This window comes from Cynocephalus volans, chromosome 2 (genome assembly GCF_027409185.1).
Source record: "Cynocephalus volans isolate mCynVol1 chromosome 2, mCynVol1.pri, whole genome shotgun sequence".
Lineage (NCBI taxonomy): Eukaryota > Metazoa > Chordata > Mammalia > Dermoptera > Cynocephalidae > Cynocephalus > Cynocephalus volans.
Genome location: NC_084461.1, coordinates 78001690 through 78025502, shown reverse-complemented (window position 1 = coordinate 78025502; position 23813 = coordinate 78001690). Strand labels below are relative to the sequence as shown.

Here is a 23813-nt window from a genome sequence, read left to right as displayed (position 1 = left end):
TGGGTGCAGCTCGGCCCAGCCTCCATGCCCACAAGTGCCACAGTCATCTCTGCTCTCTCAGAGAGAGGGTTCACTCCCAGTCTTTGCCCAACATGAGCACTCACTCCTGCCTCCCTAAACACCTCTCCCTCACTTGTCTGGGATCCTCCGTCAGGAGCTCTCTGGAGACTCCCAGTCAGGTCCCCAAGGGCCTCCTTAGGAGAGGGCTGCACCTCTATCATGAACAAACCTCCTCGACCAACTCAGAAAGCTCCCATCCTAGGAGCAAAGTAGAAGTCCAGAAATGACAAGCACCCAGCAAGTTATCAGAAGCCTGGAGCTATGCCTGTCCCTCCTGGAATCTCGGAAGGCCACATGTCCTGTGAGAAGCCACTGGCAATCCCCAATCTCAGGGTTGCCCTCCCAAAGACAGTGAGGCGATGGAACACTGGTCCAAGGCGCAGAGTGACTAGATGGACCTGGTGACCAGCAGGGTGCAGGAAGGGCAGAGTGACTAATAAAGCCCAGGGGCCAGGCTGCAGTGGGGCTTGTGGGCCTGGGGCCCAGCCTAATTTATGCCTTGCAGTTCTGCCTCAGACTTGGCCTGGGTGAGGGTCTGGAGAATGCTTTGGGCCCACAGTCCTACTTCTTCTAGATGGGGTTCAAGTGGCCCATGTTGAGGGGGAGGAAGAGGCTGCACTCTGTCCCAGCATGGTTCTCCACCAGGGCCTCCAGACTGGGGAACTGGTGGCAGGTGCTCCACACAGTAACAGGTGGCTCTGGAAGACCTGGTGGGGCATCATGCTGCACTGTGTCAGCACCGATAGGCACCATACCACTGGCACCAGTTCAGGCCACAGTAGAAAAGCCCTGAGCATGTCTCTCCACAGCAGGGCAAGGGCACGGGGCCTGGAGATGCCAGCAAAGGCCGAGATATTCTCTGTCAGGCTGCCCTCACTCTCCACCAGGCACGAGGGAGGCCACACCTCCCACGTCACAGGAAACGCCTCCCCAGCCAACAGCTGCAGCTGAGTCTGGCAGGTGCATCTTGGTAGACCCCTGAGCAGATCACCTTGCTAGGAATGGTCTTCTTGTGCACCAGCGTGGGTGAGCCAAAGGGATTTCCCAGGCAGGCATGGCAGGTGCCCCACTGCCTTAGGCTCTGGCAGCTCCTTCCCACTGCTACCTGACCCCTCTGCTGGCAGCTGTCGGATGGAGACCAGTGTTTCGATGTTTTGTGAGAGCTGATCATGGCCGAAGGGCTCCCACACCAGGCCAGGGGGACCCCCAAGGCTGGACAGTGGCTTCAGAGGCATGTCCCCTGCAGGCCTCAGGCAGGACTTTGGCTGTGCCCTCTCCTCAGTGTGCTGCAAGAGGTAAGCAAGCTGGAAGGAGAGGCAGAGTAGCAGGTATGGGATCTGGACCTCTGCAGGCTGGCTGCCCACAGAGCCTCGGCAGGTTTTGGGTGATGAAGGCAAACTAGCAGTTGGCTGGACACCAGGTGGAGTAGAGGAAGCACCTCAGGGTGTGGGCCACCAGGTGCACCTTATCCTCCCTGCTGTGGATCTTCAGACCCTGAAGGATGAATTCCAGGATGATGGCCCAGTGTCGGGGACAGTACTTCAGTCATACTCTCTCTTGTGTGTTTGGGTCATTCACAGGGAAGGAGCCCATGTACTGCTGCCAGGCAAACTTGGTGATGCACCTGAGCAGGCCCACGCTGGAGGCCCTCTGGCCCCATGCCCCAGCCCTCTGCATGGCCCCCAGGGTGTCCAGCCTCAAGCTTCATGGGAGAAAGGCGCGGCCAATGCAACTCAAGTCTGGACCTCTCAGCTCCCACCCACGACCCCAGCGCAGCATATCCCGTCCCCCAGAGCTTATTTTAAAAACATGTTTAGATTTTCCTAGACTTCAGCTTAACTTCTGCTTAACCTCTGAATTGTAACAAATTAGAGGTCATAAATTTAACTTTCCTAAATTCCACAAATATTTATTGAACACCTATGTACTAAACACTAAAACTATGCCCAAAAAGACCTCAGAAGCATAGAGCTGCATCATTCCATTAAAAAAAAAAAACCATTTTAACATTTTACAGGATTTTATGTTCTTTCTTTTTACAAAGTGGGATCTATTTTCATAAAGTCTTTATAAATGTACCTACAATAAAGTCAAGCCTCTTTATTTAATTCTGAAATATGGATTGTGTTAAAGTTTATCTGGTAGTTTTGTTCTAATCAACTTAAGCAGTTTGCTATGTAAAACAACAGTGCAATCCAAATTGTAATTGAACATGTTTAGTTTCAGGCATTCTATGAAACTACTTATAAATAATATGCTAATTTAAATCTTATTTTTTTTCAACATTTTTTCTTTTAAACAATTCAATTGGTACAGGTTATTAAAACTGTGTATTCTTTCAGAATATAGTTTTAACACTCAAAATTCCATCCTTAAGGTATGACTTCTTCATATTTTATTATATGCTGATCTTCTTTTCTAAATTATAAGAAGACCAGTTTTGCAAATCTACTTTTGTAAATCATGAACATTGTTCCAGAATATTCTCTGGACTATGAGAACTACTTCTGTCTGTATAGGAGGAGGTAGTCAGCAAGAGAAGGTTGAGCTGTCACAATGCACATTGCTAAAACAAAGGTGAACTAAAATACTTAGAGAACCAGGTATTACATGTGAGCAGGTTTACCCAAAATTAAATTTAAATTAAAATAGAAATGAAATAAAGTAAAATAAAATAAATAAAATCTCCTAGCATATTTAGATCACACATCTTTAAGGCTACATAACCTAAGAATAGATGGCGTGTTACCATTGTTCTTATACTCAAACACACAGAGATGATCAGAAAAAAGGTTATTTTCACAGCCGGCTCTCTGAGAGCATTAACCTGAACACCATAATAGAAAAGGGTATTCCTAGGGCAGCATCAGTATGGTGAATTTGTCAGGATCTGCAGCGGGGACATGCATGCTCCCAAAATCTCTATTTCACAGCAAAAGACTCACCTTAACCAGTTTCCTTAGTCACCTGCATAAGACCCCAATAATAAAGTAATAATTTATTATTAATAATTAATAATAAACCAACAATTCATTATTAATAATAAACCAACAATTTATTATTACTTCATAATAATTATTAACTGTAAACTAATACATTTACAGTAATGTTGTAAATACCATGTTGTATTGACTCATACCATGTGACTCTTCCTTCTTGGAAATTACTTATTTGACTAGAGGAATTTTTCTAAGGTTCTCAGTCATTCACACATTGATTTATTCAGTAAGTGCCTGAGGACCCACTATCTACAAAGCATTGTGCTAGGCAAGATGAAGACTGTGATGGCAGAAAAATACTGTGTGCCAGCATGCTGCTACATGCCTTCCCTTGTTTTGTTTTCTGTGTGTAACTCACATGTTAATGATGTGAACTCATTTTTGTTTTTATCCCAATTTAATAAATAATGAAAGAGAATCTGATAGGGTAATTAACACATTTAAAGGTCATTATACAAGGGTTGAAGTTAAATCAGGATTCAAACTCTGATGTTCTGATTTGTAAGCAGAGCATTTTTTCTAGAACACCAAGCCGCTGCCTGCAAAGCTAAATCAAGCATGAGTCCTGTCTCAAAGTGCTGAAATTCTGGTTAACTGTTTCTCAATCCTTTTTAATCCATTGGCCCATCCCAGGTTCATAATAGCAATAGAATATAATGCCAATAGCAAATATAATACTATTCTTAATTCCATATTGATATAACATATATACATCTTAACTAAAGAAAAAAGAAAAATACGTTTTCCTAAAAAGAGTATCTGATATATTCTCTTTTATAAATGACATAACATTCCCTGCTGCTTCTGGTTGATTAGAGCTCTACTGTGCCAGCCAATGAAGAAAATGTAGAGTAAATACACCCCCCCCCACTTTAAGTATATAGCATGTGTCTCTGCTTACTGCAAAATAATAACTAATGATAAATATTGGTTTTCTTATAAACCTCAATTCTCAGTACTCCTTATTATATACTCCCTCTACCTTACTTTACTATGGACACTCTCACTCCTCTACTTATTATTATTCAACTTATTCTTGAAATGACCTTCTCTCTGCTCTCCAAAACCTTATCTTATCCAAAACCTACTCATTTTTTACAGGACAAGTCAAATTCCACCTGTTTATTCTGATCATGGTAGATTGCTAGTCTTTCCTATTTTTTAAAGTGGGGATATCATTTGTTACTTGTGACTTATAATGAGCCAAATGTTGTCCTTTCCAATAGGAAAGTTCCTAAGGGTGAATCCAGATACACACACGATGCAATAAAATGTGGCAAGTGTTATGAAAGGATAAAGAATAAAATACCAGAGGAATGCAGAGTTGAGAGTGATCAGTTCTGTTTGTGGGAGCAAAGAAGTACTCAGAGAGGAAACATAGGTTCTACCTGCTACATCTTTTCATACTGAGCTTGTCTTCCACAAGACCCTTCATACACCAAACATTCTGCTCCGACTGCATTTATTGCTATTCTGTAAACATGTTTCATCATCTCTTAAATCTTGCCTCTGTTCTTCCTCTTCCTTTTATCTAGAATTTCTCTTTCTTATCTTCCTAGGTTGAAATCACGTCTACTTTCAAGGCATAGTTGTTGAAATGTTAACTCTGCCATGAATACATGGCCATTTCTTTCACCCATAAACAAACTTTTTCTCTTCTGAATTTTTAAAATAGGAGTTTATTAAGGTAAGGGTTGGTTTTCCCATAAACCTCAATTTTCCCAATTCTTAGAAAAACTTGGTCTTAAATGTCTTAGAAAACTGTATTTATAAAAGGAGAAAATTTTGGACACAGACTTGCACATGCATGGAAGAAAGAACTACATGAAGACAAAGGGACATGATGGCCATTTGAAAGCCAAGGAAAGAGAAGTTGACCCTGCAGACTCCTTGAATCTAGCATCCAGAACTGTAAGAAAACTAAATTTCTGTTATGTAAGCCATCTAGTCTGTGATATTTTGTCATGGCAGCCCTAGCAAACTAATATAAGTATAATGTTAGTTATATGTTTTTTGTAGATGCCCTTTTTCAGGTTGAGAAAGTTCATTTTTATTCCCACTTTGTTGGGAATTTTTCTGGGATAAATATTGAATTTTGTCAAATACTCTTTCTCTATTGAGATTATCAAAAATATTTTTCTATTTCAGTTTTTTAATATGGTAAATTAGATTGATTTTTGAATGCTAAATCAACCATGCATTATGGGGATAGCTGCCACTTTGTTGTGATGTATTATCCTTTTGATTTGCTGAAATTGTGTCAAGAATGTTTGCATCTATGTTTATGAGGGCCATTAGCTGGTAGTATACCAGTTAATATGTATCATAAGAATATGACAATAGTATATTTTAATATTCTCTCTCTTGACCTCTGTGCTATTATTGGCATACATTTTACTTTTACATGTTATCAACCTCACACTACATTGCTATTATCCTTGTTTCAATACTTATCTTTAAAACAGATTTAGATAATAAGAAAAATTTCCTATCTATTTACCCACTTATTTATCTTTATCTGGTGCTTTTCATATGTTTGTACAGATTCATAGGACCATCTGGTATCATTCCTCCCCTGCCTGGAACTTTCTTAAACATTTCTTGTAGAGCAGTTCTGCTGGTGATAATTCCTTTGAGCTTTTGTATATTTGAAAATATCTTCATCTAACTTTCATTGTCAAAGATATTTTGGTGCACAGGTTTTTTTTTTTTTTTTCTTTCAGTACTTAAACATGTTGCTATACTGTCTCCTCATTTACATCATTTCTGACAAGCAATCTCTGTAATTCTTATCTTTCTTCCTCTGCATGGAATGTTTTTATTTTTGTTGCTTTTAAGATTTTCTCTTTATCACTGGTTTTGAGCAGTTTGATCATGACGTGCATTGGCGTAGTTTCTTCATGCTGCTTCTGCTTGTGGTTCACTAAGCTTCTTGGATTTGTACATGTGCAGTTTCGACGGATTTGGAAATTTTTAAGTCATTATTTTTTAAAATACTTTTTTCCATCCACATTCTCTTTTACCTGTTTGGGGACCTCAGTTACACACATATTAAACCCTTAATTTTTTTTCTCACAGCTCACTGGTGCTCTGTTGATTTATTTTGATTCTCTTTTCTTTTTTTCATTTTGGATTGTTGATATTGCTATGTTTTCACATTCATTAATCTTTTCTCCCACTATTTCTAATCGGACGTTAACCCCATCCAAAATATTTTTCACCTCACATATTGTAATTTTCATTTCTGAAAGTTTGATTTAGTTCATTATTAATATCTTTTGTGTTTCTATTTAACTTGTGAACACACAGAATTCATCTATAATTGTTTTAAATGCCTCCTTGTCTGTCAATTCTAACTTCTGTTTAAGTTCAGTATCATTTATTGATTTATCTCCTAATTATGAGTCATATTTTCCTGCTTTTTGCTATGTCTTACAATTTTTTTTGTTATGTCTTCTTCCCCCCCCTTTTTTTGTGTATTTATTTATTTTTAGCTCCCACCAATAAGTGAGACCATGTGATATTTCTCTTTCTATGCCTGACTTGTTTCACTTAATATAATTCTCTCAAGGTCCATCCATGTTGTTGCAAATGGCAGTATTTCATTCGTTTTTATAGCTGAGTAGTATTCCATTGTGTAGATGTACCACATTTTCTGTATCCACTCATCTGATGATGGGCATTTGGGCTGGTTCCAACTCTTGGCTATTGTAAAGAGTGCTGCGATGAACATTGGGAACAGGTATACCTTCAACTTGATGATTTCCATTCCTCTGGGTATATTCCCAACAGTGGGATAGCTGGGTCGTATGGTAGATCTATCTGCAATTGTTTGAGGAACCTCCATACCATTTTCCATAGAGGCTGCACCATTTTGCAGTCCCACCAACAATGTATGAGAGTTCCTTTTTCTCCGCAACCTCGTCAGCATTTATCATTCAGTCTTTTGGATATTAGCCATCTTAACTGGGGTGAGATGGTATCTCAGTGTGGTTTTGATTTGCATTTCCCGAATGCTGAGTGATGTTGAGCATTTTTTCATGTCTGTTGGCCATTCGTATATCTTCCTTTGAGAAATGCCTATTTAGCTCTTTTGCCCATTTTACAATTTTTGATTGAATATCATTGAGATTTTTACCTCTTTGGATATTTGTATTCCCAGACATATTTTTGAGTTTTGTCCTGGGATACACTTGGAAGCTGTTTGGTTTTTTCAATTCTTGCTGTTAAGATTTGTTAGGCAGGACTATTGTGCTCAGTCTGAGGCTAATAATTCCCCATGACACTGAAGCAAGACACTTCTGTGTACTCTACCCAATTACTTGTGAATCTTGACGTTTTTCATTCTAACCATTGTGGATAAGTCCTACTCTTGGCCCTGTGTAAGCACCTGGCACTGTTCCTTCTTATCCTTTTGGGTGATTCCTTCTTCAGCCTTGGGTAGTTTCCACACACAAAGGCTAATCAGTACTCAGCTGAATACTAGGGACCCTCTGCTGATCTCCAGAGTTCTCTCATTCTCTCTCTGTGCAGTTCTCTCTTTTCCAGTGCCCTGTCCTGCAAACTCTAGCCACCTTGGTTTCCCCAGACTCTCATCTTGTCTCCTCAATTTTGTGAGTCTTCTGGTCTCCACCTAGATTCCTCCTCATTGTGCCACAACCTGGAATATCTTATAAGGAAGTATTCCAGGGCAATTGTGAAGCTCATCTTGCTTATTTCCCCTACCTTAGGGATCACTAACTTTCATTGCCTGATGTCTACTGTCCTATATTTCCCCCCCTTTTTTTTGTTTGTTTCAAGTTAGAAGGTAAATCTGGTCTCTTGTATTCCCTCTAGGCTTGAAGCAGAAATGTAGTAGGTATTTAATACACTGTGGATCCTGTTATTATTCTACATTTTTCTTTAATTGAAATATTTAACATTATCATGGTGCTCCATTTTCAGCAAAAAGCACTCAAATCTAAATGATCTATATACTCATTAATTATCTTGTGAATTTTTGTAGCTAACATTTTTTTAAACCACTTGGCTTCTCTTGATCTCAAAAAGTTTTCTCCTCTCTTTTTTCAAAGTTAGCTGATAAGTAAGTTATTTTAAATATTAGTTTCAATGATAAAAGCAAGTTATTTTAAGTTAAAAAAAATCACAAAATGTTGAGCTCTAAATTATCTTTGCTACTTGTAAATCATTTATGTCTGCAATATCTCTTTCAGCAGAAAATTGTGTGCAACTTTAATCTGACACTAAAGAGGAGAGACCTTTGCATGCTGCTGATTCATGGGCCAATGTCACATTGCCAATGACCATGATATTCACAAGCATAATGACATTTCCATGGCATAACGCATTCTTTGGTGACAGACACCCTTTTGTTTAACTTTTTTTATCAGCATTTTTTCTGTGCAACTTTTAAAACTGTTTGAGGAAATGTTAAAAACTATCTGAAGACCTTTCACAAAATATTAAACATAAAACATCAATAGAACTTAGTGGTAATCTTTAACTTCCTATGTAATAGGGTAGAAGCCAGAAATGGAAAAGTAATTTTAAGTAAAGGCTACCAATTTTCCTCTGCTTAACTATGCTCAGTAGAGATTGCTTGGAGTATGTTCCTATAAACAAAGCACTTGGAATAATGCCATACTTAATTTCTTGTATCTTTTCCTCATTGCCTTGTGATCACATAGCATGTTTACTACTATTTTTTTTTTTTTTTTTTTTTTTTTGGGCTAGCAACTTTTTCACTAGTGTTTCTACTCTATCCCTTAAGAGAATATTTAAGTGTCAGGAATATTCTGTCACTACCAAATCTTAACTTTCCCTATTACTGATAACATCTTAGTTAACATTATAGCTATTTCCACTGATTTCACATAGCTATTCATTTTTTCCCACATTGGCTGAAGACATTAAATATTCTTGGCTAGCCAGCCTATGGTCAGGGAATGTAAAATCTATCATGCTCACTTTCATAGCTTTCTTTTTCTTTCTTTCCTTCTTTTTTCTTTCTCTTTCTCTTTTTCTGTCTCAAACAAATCCCAACTTCCTATATTTTATACTTTGGATATTATATAAAATGTATGGAATCAGAGGGAAAGACCCTTGAATGTTAAACTAAATATGCTTCTGAATGTCTTAGGTGTTGTAGGGAGGTGTTTGATGCAGTGCAGTAGTTATTGGCAACCACTAAATGGCAGAAACTCATTTGAACAGATTTTTACAATTATTATTTTTTAATAGCTGCCATGGTGAAAAATACAGTACAAAAATAAATCAACATATTTAAAGTCCTCAAGTGGCGCATTCTGTACATGTCCTGTCCTTAGTGTATCCTTGTCCCTGCTGCTGAAAATAATATAGGGTACAGATCTCCTGTGCATGCTAAATATTACCGTTAGATAATTAAGCATGTTACTTGTTTTCTTACCACATATAACAGTTAAAATATTCAGGGTCTTCAAAAAGTTCATGGAACGTTTCATACGATCTTTTTATTCTATTTTTTCATGAACCTTGAAGAACCCTCATACAAATTTCTGTGGATTGATTGAATTGTGTCCTCCCAGAGCTCATATATAAGAAGCATAATTCCCACTGTAACCGCTAAGGGTGGGAAATCCTATTATGGTAACTGAAAGGTGGAGCCTTGAAGAGGTGATTAGATTGTAGGACCATGCCATAGTGAATGGATTAAAAATGGTAGCCATAGGTGTGGTTCTGAGGGCTTTAAAGGAAGAGAACATCAGAGGTTAGTCTCTCTCTTCTCCACCATTTTGCAATGTGATACCCTTCTGTCACTGTTGCCACCACCGATGTCTTCATCAGATGTGTTCCCCAGACTTTGGCCTTCCCAACCTCAGAAACTGTAAGCAATAAATTTCATTTTCTTACAAATTACCCAGTTCCATGTATTTTGTTATGAGCAACAGAAGTGGACTAATACACAAATATATGCCATAAGAAAGTCAGTACTTATAATTCACAGCCAGAGGCAGGTGGGGATTGGGAATGGTCTCTTACACACAGTCAGATTAAGGCATTTGTTTTAGTATATGGCTTAAAATAAGTCAATCAATTGAATGTCTTTATCATTAAAAACAAAACAACAATCACAGCTTGTCTATACATACCTTAGTTTTCTTCATAGCTCATCTTTGGTAAAGAATAATGTTTGGAATATCTGCCACCCACAGATAAAAACATTTAAAAAGTCCATTTTGAAGAAGACAACAGTTGCTTTACCAAAAAAACGAAAAAGCAAACCAAAAAAATAATGTCTAGTCCTCACTACAGAATTTTTATAGATGTATTTTATTATGGTTTTATTTCTTTTCTTTTCTTTAAAAGGTCATTTTCTCCCTGAGAAAAAGATCTTTATGAGTCATTCATTAGCACCAAGACTAGTCTTTTTCATCTGGTACATAGCCAAAGAAGTACTAACTTATTTTTATCAGTAATAATAACAATAATAATTACCATTTAATGAATGGTTATTATGTGCCAGGTACTGTGCTAAATACCCTATATACGTTACTTCATTTTATCCCTCAATAACCTATGCAATTTAGAGATCACTGACTCCGTTTAATAGAGAAGAAAACTGAGGCTTAAAAAGAGTAAATAAATTTGCCAAGCTCACAGACCTAAGATATGATAGACCTTAAGTCAAGTCTGTTGACTCCAAAGTTTATGCTCCTAGCCACTTAACAATACTTAAAACCACTTAGAATGATGTTAGCATGTACTCTAAAAATCACTAAGGCCACATACATCCTGTGTGTATAGGAGGTTCTCTAGAAGTGCATTAAATCCTTTCATTTGAAGGAATGATAACAAGTGCAAAAGTTAGCTGAAATATCAAGTCAACATATCAAGATCATTTGAATATTACAAAGGTTGAACTAAATGTTTACATGTAGACATATTTTGAAAGTTACATATCTTGTTTTTGATGACTGAGTTTAGTAATTATGTGGAAATAAAAAGATCCCTGTCTCTGGAGTGGACATAATTAAATTCTTCACATAGACAGAGTACACTGAGGTATGCATTCCACTACTTTCCTGATGGAACTGGGCCATTATTTAAAAAACTCACATTACAGACTATTTTGTTGTGTTATTTTTGAATGACTGACTTAGAATAAACCATGCTCATTTTTCCATTTCATTTCGGCAGTAAGTATATGACCAGAATCTGGTATATAAGCAACACAATCCAGACTGCTAAAGTAACTTCAAAATTGTTCATCAAGTTTATTTGAAATATATAGTTGGGAATTGCCATTTTTGCCTCGTAAGTTATTGGTTGAAAATATTCTGACTCAATTTCTCATGGAATTCCTTGGACTTAAAATAAGCATGAATATAAGCTGAAAAGAATTTCATTGGGTAAAACTTAAGAGAAACTGGGCAATTTTAATAAAATTCTATACAAATCTATGATAGCATTCTTTAACTCAAAGGCCTAAACCTACTGTGCAAACTTCCAAAGTTTACACTTCCACTGCCTGACAATATAAAAGAAATCAATGTGTTCTCTGTAAGTGGAGTGATATTAGGTGTTTCTTATAAATAAAAAAAAAATCGTTATTCCTTAACACTTAACATCAAGTGCATGATTGTTTGTTTCTAATTACTGAGTTTTTATTATGCCCATATTTTTATTATAAAGTAGAATTCCCAACTATTGTATCCATGTAGAGTTGACAGAGAATGCAACATCAAAGACTAATTTTATTGCACAATTGCTTTTGTTACAATACTTTGCCAACTACAAAACTGTTATAGTGAGCTATAAAAAAATAAAATATAGGGGAAATGTATCTGAATATAAAAGGAATTTTTTCATTCCTTCATTCAATCACTCATTGGTTCATCAGTCAACAAACATTTCTGTGTGCCTGTCACATACCTGATTCCAAAGCTCCTGTGGACTGAATCTGTATCCCCCAAAGTCATTGTATTAGAAACTTAACCCCACTGTGACAGTGTTAAGAGGGTGGAAAATCCTATTATGGCAATTGAAAGGTAGGGCCTTGAAGAAGTGATTTGATTGTGAGTATCATGCCCCAGTAAATGGAATAATAAGTTGATGGTCATGGGCATGGTTTGAGGGCTTCAAAAGGAGAGTTCACGAGGAGCTATCTCTCTCTCTCCTCCGCCATTCTGCCTTGTGAGACCCCCTGTCACTGTCACCAACAACAGAGCCTTCACCAGATGTGTTTCCTGTACTTTGGACTTCCCAGCCTCCAAAACTGTAAGCAATAAATATTGTTTCTTTACAAATTACCCAGTTCCAGATATTTTGTTATAAGCAACAGAAATACTAGAGCCAAGCTTCTGTTATTTTTAAATCACATTCTGTTTCAGGTTGAAGGTTATTTTGAGAAAGCCTATGGGAGTAAATAAATGATAAAAGACCAAATATATGCAGGTCTTTTTGTTTTGGGACAGCAGGCAAGAAACACAGACAATAAAAAATACAGGTCTTTGTAACATAAACTAGGGCAATCCATTGTTTCCAGAGAGAAAATAAGGAAAATATTATGATTTTGAATTGGGAAGAAATGTGTCTGAGTCAGTTTGGGCTGCAATAACAAATATAACATGGACTGGGTGGCTTAAACAACAAACATTTATTTCTTACAGTGTGGAGGCTGGGAAGTCCAAGATCAAAGTGCTGGCCAATCCAGCAGCTGGTGAGCACCCGCTTCATGGTTTGCAGATTGCTGTCTTCTTGTGTTCTCACATGGCACAGAGCAGAGAGAGAAAGCAAGCTCTGTCATGCCTTGTCTTATAAGGGCGCAAATCTCATTCATGAAGGCTCTACCCTCATGGCCTAATTATCTCCCAAACAAAGACTTCACCTTCAAATGCCACCAAACTGGGGATTACACTTCAACATATAAATTTTGGAGGGATATTTAGGTCATAGCAAAGTGGAAACATAGAGCAGCCAGTGTGTGGCATGAATTAACTCTAATTATGCTACTTTTTTTTTTATTTTTATTTTTATTTTTTTTATTTTTTTTATTTTATTTTATTTTTTTTTTTTAATTTTTATTTTTTAAATTTTATTTTGTCGATATACATTGTAGCTGATTATTGCTTCCCATCCCCAAAACCTCCCTCCCTTCTCCCTCCCCCCCTCCCCCCCGACAATGTCCTTTCTGTTTGCTTGTTGTATCAACTTCAAATAATTGTGGTTGTTATATCTTCTTCCCCCCCCCCCCCCGGTTTGTGTGTGTGTGTGTATGTGTGTGTGTGAATTTATATATTAATTTTTAGCTCCCTCCAATAAGTGAGAACATGTGGTATTTCTCTTTCTGTGCCTGACTTGTTTCACTTAATATAATTCTCTCAAGGTCCATCCATGTTGTTGCAAATGGCAGTATTTCATTCGTTTTTATAGCTGAGTAGTATTCCATTGTGTAGATGTACCACATTTTCCGTATCCACTCATCTGATGATGGGCATTTGGGCTGGTTCCAACTCTTGGCTATTGTAAAGAGTGCTGCGATGAACATTGGGGAACAGGTATACCTTCGACTTGATGATTTCCATTCCTCTGGGTATATTCCCAACAGTGGGATGGCTGGGTCGTATGGTAGATCTATTTGCAATTGTTTAAGGAACCTCCATACCATTTTCCATAGAGGCTGCACCATTTTGCAGTCCCACCAACAATGTTTGAGAGTTCCTTTTTCTCCGCAGCCTCGCCAGCATTTATCGTTCACAGTCTTTTGGATTTTAGCCATCCTAACTGGGGTTAGATGGTATCTCAATGTGGTTTTGATTTGCATTTCCCGGATGCTGAGTGATGTTGAGCATTTTTTCATATGTCTGTTGGCCATTTGGATATCTTCCTTAGAGAAATGCCTACTTAGCTCTTTTGCCCATTTTTTAATTGGGTTGCTTGTTTTCTTCTTGTAAAGTTGTTTGAGTTCCTTATATATTCTGGATATTAATCCTTTGTCAGATGTATATTTTGCAAATATTTTCTCCCACTCTGTTGGTTGTCTTTTAACTCTTTTAATTGTTTCTTTTGCTGTGCAGAAGCTTTTTAGTTTGATATAATCCCATTTGTTTATTTTTCCTTTGGTTGCCCGTGCTTTTGGGGTCGTATTCATGAAGTCTGTGCCCAGTCCTATTTCCTGAAGTGTTTCTCCTATGTTTTCTTTAAGAAGTTTTATTGTCTCAGGGTGTATATTTAAATCCTTAATCCATTTTGAGTTGATTTTAGTATACGGTGAGAGGTATGGATCTAGTTTCATTCTCCTGCATATCGATATCCAGTTATCCCAGCACCACTTGCTGAAGAGGCAGTCCCTTCCCCAGTGGATAGGCTTGGTGCCTTTGTCAAAGATCAGATGGCAGTAAGTGTGTGGGTTGATTTCTGGATTCTCTATTCTATTCCATTGGTCAGTGTGTCTGTTTTTATGCCAGTACCATACTGTTTTGGTTATTATAGCTTTGTAGTATAGCTTAAAGTCAGGTAGTGTTATGCCTCCAGCTTTATTTTTTTTGCTGAACATTGCTTTGGCTATTCGTGGTCTTTTATTGTTCCATATAAATGTCTGAATAGTTTTTTCCATTTCTGAGAAAAATGTCTTTGGAATTTTGATGGGGATTGCATTGAATTTGTATATCACTTTGGGTAGTATGGACATTTTCACTATGTTGATTCTTCCAATCCAAGAGCATGGAATATCTTTCCATCTTCTTGTATCCTCTCTAATTTCTCTCAGCAGTGGTTTGTAGTTCTCATTATAGAGATTTTTCACATCCTTGGTTAACTCAATTCCTAAGTATTTTATTTTTTTGGTGGCTATTGTAAATGGGCAGGCTTTCTTGATTTCTCCTTCTGCATGTTCACTATTGGAGAAAAGAAATGCTACTGATTTTTGTGTGTTGATTTTGTATCCTGCTACTGTGCTGAAATCATTTATCAATTCCAACAGTTTTTTTGTAGAGGTTTTAGGCTGTCCGATATATAGGATCATGTCATCTGCAAACAGGGACAGTTTGACTTCATCTTTTCCAATCTGGATGCCCTTTATTTCCTTCTCTTCTCTGATTGCTCTGGCTAGTACTTCCAACACTATGTTGAATAGAAGTGGTGAGAGTGGGCATCCTTGTCTAGTGCCTGTTCTTAAAGGAAAAGCTTTCAGCTTTTCCCCATTCAGGATGATATTGGCAGTGGGTTTGGCATATATGGCTTTAATTATGTTGAGATACTTTCCCTCTATACCTAACTTATAGAGGGTCTTTGTCATGAATGAGTGCTGAACTTTATCAAATGCTTTTTCAGCATCTATAGAGATGATCATATGGTCCTTGTGTTTGAGTTTATTAATATGGTGTATCACATTTATTGATTTGCGTATGTTGAACCAACCTTGCATCCCTGGGATGAATCCCACTTGATCGTGATGAATAATTTTTCGTATGTGTTGCTGTATTCTGTTTGCTAGTATTTTAGTGAGGATTTTTGCATCTATATTCATCAAGGATATCGGCCTGTAGTTTTCTTTTTTGGTTATATCTTTACCTGGTTTTGGTATCAGGATGATGTTTGCTTCATAGAATGAGTTTGGAAGATTTGCGTCCGTTTCAATCTTTTGGAATAGTTTGTAAAGAATCGGTGTCAATTCCTCTTTGAATGTTTGGTAAAATTCTGCTGTGAATCCATCTGGTCCTGGGCTTTTCTTTGTTGGGAGCCTTCTGATAACAGCTTCAATCTCCTTTATTGTTATTGGTCTGTTCAAATTTTCTACGTCTTCACGGTTCAGTTTTGGGAGCTTGTGTGTGTCCAGAAATTTATCCATTTCCTCCAGATTTTCAAATTTGTTGGCGTATAGTTGTTTATAGTAGTCTCGAATGATTCCTTGTATTTCAGATGAATCAGTTGTAATATCGCCTTTTTCATTTCTAATTTTTGTTATTTGAGTCTTCTCTCTTCTTTTTTTTGTTAGCCATGCTAATGGTTTGTCAATTTTATTTATCTTTTCAAAAAACCAACTTTTTGATTCATTGATCTTTTGAATTGTTTTTTGGTTTTCAATTTCATTCAGTTCTGCTCTGATCTTAATGATTTCTTTCCGTCTGCTAACTTTAGGATTGGATTGTTCTTGTTTTTCTAGTTCTTTAAGGTGAAGTGTTAGGTTGTTCACTTGCCATCTTTCCATTCTTCTGAAGTGAGCATTTAATGCAATAAATTTTCCCCTCAATACTGCTTTTGCAGTATCCCACAGGTTTTGGTATGATGTATCATTGTTTTCATTAGTTTCAATAAACTTTTTGATTTCCTGCTTGATTTCTTCTTGGACCCATATGTCATTAAGTAGAATGCTGTTTAATTTCCATGTGTTTGTATAGTTTCCAAAGTTTTGTTTGTTATTAATTTCTAGTTTTAATCCATTGTGGTCTGAGAAGATACATGGGATAATTCCAATTTTTTTGAATTTACTGAGACTTGATTTGTGACCTAATATGTGATCTATCCTGGAGAATGATCCATGTGCTGATGAGAAGAATGAATATTCTGAGGTTGTTGGGTGGAATGTTCTGTAGATATCTGCCAATTCCAATTGGTCTAGAGTCTTGTTTAGATCTTGTGTTTCTCTACTGATTCTTTGCCTAGATGATCTGTCTAATATTGACAGTGGAGTGTTCAGGTCCCCTGCTATTATGGTATTAGTGTCTATTTCCTTCTTTAGGTCTAATAGAGTTTGTTTTATAAATCTGGCTGCTCCAACATTGGGTGCGTACATATTTATGATTGTTATGTCTTCTTGATGGATCAGTCCTTTTATCATTAAGTAGTGTCCCTCATTGTCTCTTTTTATGGTTTTTAGTTTAAAGTCTATTTTGTCAGATATAAGAATAGCCACTCCAGCTCGTTTTTCTTTTCTGTTTGCATGGTAAATCTTTTTCCATCCTTTCACTCTTAGTCTGTGTGAATCTTTATGGGTGAGGTGGGTCTCTTGTAGGCAGCATATAGTTGGGTCCTGCTTTTTGATCCAGTCAGCCAGTCTGTGTCTTTTAATTGGGGAATTTAAGCCTTTAACATTAAGAGTTGTTATTGAAAGGTGTTGATTTATTCCTAGCATTTTATTGGTTGTTTGGTTGTCTTAGGTGTCTTTTGTTCCTTGCTTTCTGATTTACTGTTTGGTTTCTTTGTTTGTTGGTTCCTTAGGTTGTAGATAGTGTTTTTGTTAGCTTGTTTTCTCTTCATGAATGCCATTTTTATTGTACTAGCGGGTTTAGATTTTTCTTAGGTTTTTATGGCAGTGGTAGTTATTTTTCAGGAACCAAACCCAGTACTCCCTTGAGGATTTCTTGTAAGGGTGGTCTTGTGGTAGTGAACTCCCGCAGTTTTTGTTTGTCTGAGAAATATACTATTTGCCCCTCATTTCGGAAGGATAGCCTTGCAGGGTAGAGTATTCTTGGCTGGCAATCTTTGTCTTTTAGTATTTTGAAAATATCATCCCATTCCTTTCTAGCTTTTAGGGTTTGTGATGAAAAGTCTGATGTTAACCTGATTGGGGCTCCCTTATAGGTGATTTGACGCTTCTCTCTGGCAGCTTTTAAGATTCTCTCTTTGTCTCTGAGTTTTGCCAATTTGACTATGACATGTCTTGGAGAAGGCCTTTTTGGGTTGAATACATTTGGAGATCGTTGAGCTTCCTGGATCTGAAGATCTGTGATTTTTCCTATACCTGGGAAGTTTTCTGCCACTATTTTGTTGAATATGTTTTCAATGGAATCTCCATTTTCCTCCCCTTCTGGAATACCCATGACTCGGATATTTGAGCGCTTGAGGTTGTCTGATATCTCTCTCAGATTTTCTTCCAGGTCCTTGATTCTTTTTTCTTTCTTTTTGTCTGCTTGTGTTATTTCAAACAGCCCATCTTCAAGTTCAGAGGTTCTCTCTTCAACTTCGACAAGCCTGCTGGTTAAACTCTCCATTGTGTTTTTTATTTCACTGAATAACTTCTTCAGTTCAGCAAGTTCTGCTACATTTTTTTTCAGGACATTGATTTCCTTGTATATTTCCTCTTTCAGATCCTGTATACTTTTCCTCATTTCATCATGATGTCTAGCTGAGTTTTCTTGTATCTCATTCAGTTTCCTTAGAATTATCACTCGAAATTCCTTGTCAGTTATTTCAAGGGCTTCTTGTTCTATAGGATCTAGAGTATGAGATTTATTAACTTTTGGTGGTGTACTTTCTTGATTTTTTGTATTTCTGGTGTCTTTTTTTTGGTGTTTATTCATTTTGGCAGGGGGTTTCACAGTCCACTGGTTTGAGACTAATGACTAACTAGGATGTTGCTGTGGTTGCCAATTTGGTATGGCTCCCGCCGTGACTGCTCAGTTGGCCTCTAGTGTCTTGTGTGTGTGGTTGCCTCGGGTCTTGGGCTTCTCCGGGGAGCCACCTTTCTGGTCAGCTTGGACTCTGCTGGGCTGGTGGATCACGCACCACAGGGTGTGTGATCTCTGTTGAGCTTTCACTTTCTGTACAGGACTTCTCCCCGTTCCGTGTGCTCTGGCCCAGGCTGTTAGATTGTGCAGTGGCGACCCCACCGGGTGTGTGGTTTCTGTCGAGTCTCCGCCTCCCTGGCCGCACGTCTCCCCCCTCTGTGCACACTGTGCTGGGCTGGGGTGTGTCTTCTGCACCCCTCGTCTATCAGCTGGGCCTTCAAGACCCTGCTCAGCACCGCCTCGCCCAGGAAGTCTACCAGGTTTCTGCTAGGCACAGACGACCGGTCTCTCTGGGTGCCTTTGTAGCACTGTGTAGATCTTTCTCGGGTCTTGTTCACCTTTGTATCCCCCCGGTATAAACCGAGTCTAGTGCCCGCCTGCAGCCTGCCCTCCGGCAGGTTCTAGCGGACCTGGGAACTCTCCTACCACACTATTCCCAACCAGAAATTCGTTAGGCTTTTTTCCAAACTGGTGGTCGCAGAGATGGTATCTGCCTCCCAGTAACAGGAAGTTTACCGGGCCGGAGTCCAGGGTGTGGTGGAGTGACAGTCGGCCCGCCTGTATTTCCTAGCCCTCCCAACACTGGTCGGGATGCCCCACACCCCCAGCCCCGCCAGAGAACCGCGGAGGGAGTGGGAGAGGAGGCTGGCCCGCAGGGTCCGGAAAGCCCCGCGCCAGGCCAAGCAAATGGGCTCAGTGATGGCCGATCAGGGCGGAGCTGCCCGCACCTGGGAAAATGGAGGCAGCACTGGGGCAGTGAGGGGCCTGGTGGTGCAGGCGGGAGCCGGGTGGGCAACCACCCCCCGAACAGAGCTGTGCCAGGGATCACTCACAGTGCTGTGCCAGGTCGGGCGCTCGCTCTGTCTCTGGTTTGTTGCCTTCCGTGTTCTCGGCGCTGCCGCCTCGGGCTGTTCAGTCGCGGCGCCGCTCGGGCGCTCCCAGGAATCTTCTTTAATGCCGGCCTGAAACCTCGAATCCTGAATAGGGCAGCTGGCCGCCTTCAGTGCGGCCCCAGCCTCCGGGATCCTGGCTGCATCCACAGCAGCCCTGGCGCCGTGTTCCCTGTTTCAAGACTCGCTTTTGCAGCTAAGAATCAGTTCTTTTCCTGCTCCACACTTCAAAGCTGTTGCCGGTAAATGAGGCAGCCTCTCCTGCCGGGGGCAAAGTGGCGTTGAGCCCCCACGACCGGCCAGCAGCAGCAGTCCTCCCTTAAGAGATGGCCAGAGGAAGGTCCACAAGTTTCCCGGCTGCCTGAGGCCCAGTGGCCACCTTTTCCACCTCAGCTACTCCGCGCCAGCCACCGCAGCCGCCGCCATCTTGAAACTCTAATTATGCTACTTTTTATGCCAGAAAACTGGCATATCATATATGAAAATATAAAAATCACTGCTAAATCTTACACTTTGGCCTAAATTGAATTATTCTAAAAATATAAACTATCAAAGAAAATTGAACATATGAACAATATCTCAATTGTTTATAATTTTTAGACTTTGAAGTGCATCATTTTTACGGTTTGGGCAAGTATGAGAGAGAAGGATGAAAATGTTGAAAGGCAGTTATATTCCTCATAAACTGTCTTTTTTAATATAAGTCTTTAGGATTTTGGTCACATTTTAATGTATAATGTTCAGTTTGTACTTCTGTCCTGGTTTGATAACATGGCTTGCCTGAAAAGAGACAATTACTAACTCATCAGCTCTGCCTTTTCATCTCTTTTAACTATTAAAAAAAAGTAAATTAGTCTCTGGTACTTTCTCATCTATAATAGAAGTATATTCTGCTAATCCACATAGATCCAACATTAATTGAGCACATATATACAAGTCAAGGCATTGGGCAAGTTATTTTAAGGTAAACTAAATTTTTACCCCCTCTCCCATCCACAAGCTTTTTATCTTTACAAATAGAATAGTAAAAAAATTTAAAAGAGAGACTAGGAAAAGAAGCCCTATTTTTTACTTAGGGTTTTACACAATATGAGGGTATCTAATATATTCTGTTATTATTTAAAAGCTTAACACATAGTTACCCTAATATTTATTTAAATATAGAAAGTACTTCTTAATTATTATTGGTAATTATTTGATTAGTCTATTGGTATAGTTAAAATTAAATGACTGCAAGGGTACTTCAAAAAGTTCATGGAAAGATTCGTATGATCTTTCAATTCTATTTTTCTACAAACTTTTCGAAGTACCCTTATAAAGCAGAAAATTGATTCACAATTAGTAAAATGAAACACATGTCTATAGGTCTTTCAAGAAAAAGTTTTTATCTTTTTCTATAAATTTTTAAGAAATAAATTTCCCACGGTCATCACCATACTTTTTCTCTCTATTCTTTGCACCATTTCTCCTTTATGAATTATGCAAGAAAATTATAACAATTATTACAAAGAAACGGCACACATTAGTTTCTTGCCATTGATTTGCATGAGAGTATAACAGCAATTTATCCATTGTCTGAAAAAAATTAATATAGCTTTATGTACCGCATAATTTATATTCTTAAAAATAGTGCCAATTCCATGTAACTTGGATTTCATAAATTCTCAGCTCAGATTGTAAGCACTTTGAAGGCAGTAATCACGTCTTATTTACTGATGTATCACTAACACTTAACACTCTGGCAAAGATCTAGTGAAAATTCAATAAATAGCTGTTGAAAAAAACGTGTTGTACGCAGGATACCAACTCCTTTGGAAATGTTTACAAATCTGTGATTTAGAATTTAAGTTTGACTTGGAGACCTATTCATTTTATTGCTAGCATCATTATAAGTTATTTGCTTTAACAATATATTATTACCCATGTAGCAATTACTCATAGCCCTGGCTTCTGATAAAACAGAAATTGCATTAACTTGAGTGAAATGCTAATTTTTATAAGGGAACAGTGTCAAGAATAAAATAAAATTTTAGTCCCTAGGCTTTATTTGACATAAGTAATGATCCGATTTAAAACTTCAGATTGCAAGGAAATGATTATAATCATACTGTCTATTTTCAAGGATCCACAATAATTACAGAAATCTTATTCATTCTTTCCTCAATAAAACAAGAGGCACAGGTGTCTTAATAATACAGAATTCTGACTTTCCCCCAACTCAGTATTGAAAAACTAGCTTTCTCATTATCTCTCTATAATTCAATTACACTGGTTCTTACCTAGTAGGCAGAAACTATCTACCACTGAGGAGTTCTATAGAAGACATTAAAGAGGAGAAGAAATGTTTCCTACTTGGGAAGAGTGGACCATTTAGATGCATACATGAGCAGATGCCCTATCAAGGCATGGGTCATGCCAGGTTCTCTCTCTCCTACTGTTTTTATGTTTTAACCATAAACTTTATAAAATGATTATTGCTTGGTCCGCAAACTGGGAATGAGGATATAAAAGAAGAGTGAGGCTTATCTCTGTTGATGTTCAGAATATAAAATATTCAACATTGGTTGTTTTTTCAATTAGCCATATCATCCATAGGAAGAAAGTAACGGAATGTTACTCATAAACTGACTATTTATGATTCTGTGAATTGATCAGAGATACATACTTAAGCATAACTACTCCCTACAACACTCCAAACTGAAATTTTGTTCCTCTGTATCTAAAATACTCCCGATATCCCAGTGTCTGAGCGGCACTCAACGGCTCAAGTTACCCAGGTCCTTAACTCCTTTTTTTTTTTTCTTCATCCTGTGCAATTAGCTGTCAAATTTTATCAGCTATACTTTTTAAATACTGCTTGAATATATCAATCCTTCCCCCTTTTCAACTGTTACCTCTCACCTGGACTACTTCCTCTTCACAGGGAACAAACAATGTGGTGTAATTATTTTAATATACGGAAATATATACACACTTAGGGATATATACTAATATACCTTAAAGGTAGGAATAATAATAAAATATTCATTTTGATCCAGTATATAAACACGGTTTAAAATAATACATGTAACTTTTTAATCTAGTCACTACCACATTTTTCACTGAAATGACTACCACACTTTTAAATCACCAGTTCTCCTACATTCAGAAACATACCCCTGTTAAGATGCTGATAGGGATCGTGGACTAACCGCTGTACAAAGTACATGTTCAGCAATGCATTATTCTGTAAATGATGAATGAAACTTCAGTAAAGACATCACTCCTTTGTCAAAGAAGCTAAACTTCAGAGTATTGTGTACTCTACTGAGTCACTTCCAGTCTGTGGAACACAATCCATTTTTAAATGAGATGGCTGGGCTGAATGAAAGGTAATGTACCTTACCTTAACAGCTCTAAAATTCTAGGATTGTTTTTTTGTTTTTTTTTTTTGCTTTCTTCTTGCTTATCATTCAAATGCATCTCAGAATACTTAGGTGAGACTCTAACCAAATCCAAGCATTATGTGCAAGGGCACCCTGTTATGCAGAGAGCCTCTAGAGAGTTTCCCAGGAAACAGGAAAAGCAATGTTCCCTCTTCTTTTTTTTCCCAACCTGTGCTCATGATCACATCTCTCTTCTGATAACCTATTCTGGGACTCCGCTCTCCCATTTATTACTTTTACCATCTATGTCTATAATGCTTCTTTTTAATTTCCCATTCATTTAAAATTTAATTTTTATATTCATAAAAAGGAATATATGCACATGGTTTTTAAGATCAAATAGTTTTGTAAGGTGATAACAGGTTGCTAAAGCCCTCCATGCAGTTGTCATCTGAGATTTCCCTTTACAATCATCTTAAGACTTTCTTTTGTGCCTCTTCTATGCTTTCCACATCCATGTTTCTTGGATTCCATATCTTTCCCTATTTCCTCTCATTCTTTTAGTTAAGCATATCTCTTTCAGCTGTCTGAAATAGAGTACATGGAGGTAATCTTTTGAGGCACTGCATGACTGAAAATATTTTAGTTTTTTTGCCAATTGAATGGTAGTTTAGCAGGGAAAAGAATTCTGGGATAGAAATAATTTATGGTCAGAATCTTGAAGTCATTATTTTGTTGCCCTCCAGTATCGCTGTTAAGAAGTCAGACACTATTTTGATTTCTGGTATGTGACTTTTGGGGGGGTGGGAGAGCTCCTCCAGAAACTCAGATCTTTTTATTCATCATGTTCTGGAATGTCATGATAATTATGTGTCTTGTGTTAGGCAATTATGTTTTAGCTGATGTCTAAGACAGTGGTGGGCGGACGGGAGGAACACCCAAAATGGCTGCCGAGAGTTCCAGGCCCCTACAACAGCACGTTGTCCGAGAATCACAAAAAAAACCCTCCCC

The 23813-nt window shown here is 38.1% G+C and overlaps 1 protein-coding gene and 1 pseudogene across 1 annotated transcript in view; both read right to left on the bottom strand.

The window, feature by feature from the left end:
• The window catches only part of ADGRV1 (adhesion G protein-coupled receptor V1), a 548065-nt gene that overhangs the window by 205637 nt on the left and 318615 nt on the right, over window positions 1-23813 (bottom strand). The window lies entirely within an intron of this gene.
• Window positions 631-1737, bottom strand: LOC134369455 (SH2 domain-containing protein 5-like; annotated as a pseudogene).